Here is a 262-nt window from a genome sequence, read left to right on the forward strand (position 1 = left end):
CATAAATTAATCAAAATGCACTTTTTTAATAAAAATAGATACTTCAAAAAAAAAGAAGAAGATGTCAGATCTTGGGCTTTTTTGGTGTAGGCATCCAAAAAAAAAAAAAAGGTGTAGAAAATTCACTTCTAAGAATTGCTTCTATCAATTCAGAAACAAGCCAGGGCTCACAGGCCGGGCCCAAAGCGCTCTGAAGCGGGGCCGCGCCCCGAGACACGCGCGCAGCACACACTGTCCCGAGGAGGAGGAGGCGGAGGCCGCC

The sequence above is a fragment of the Fukomys damarensis genome, unplaced genomic scaffold, assembly GCF_012274545.1.
Source record: "Fukomys damarensis isolate Sample0158 unplaced genomic scaffold, DMR_v1.0_HiC HiC_scaffold_38, whole genome shotgun sequence".
In the NCBI taxonomy this organism is placed as follows: Eukaryota; Metazoa; Chordata; class Mammalia; order Rodentia; family Bathyergidae; genus Fukomys; species Fukomys damarensis.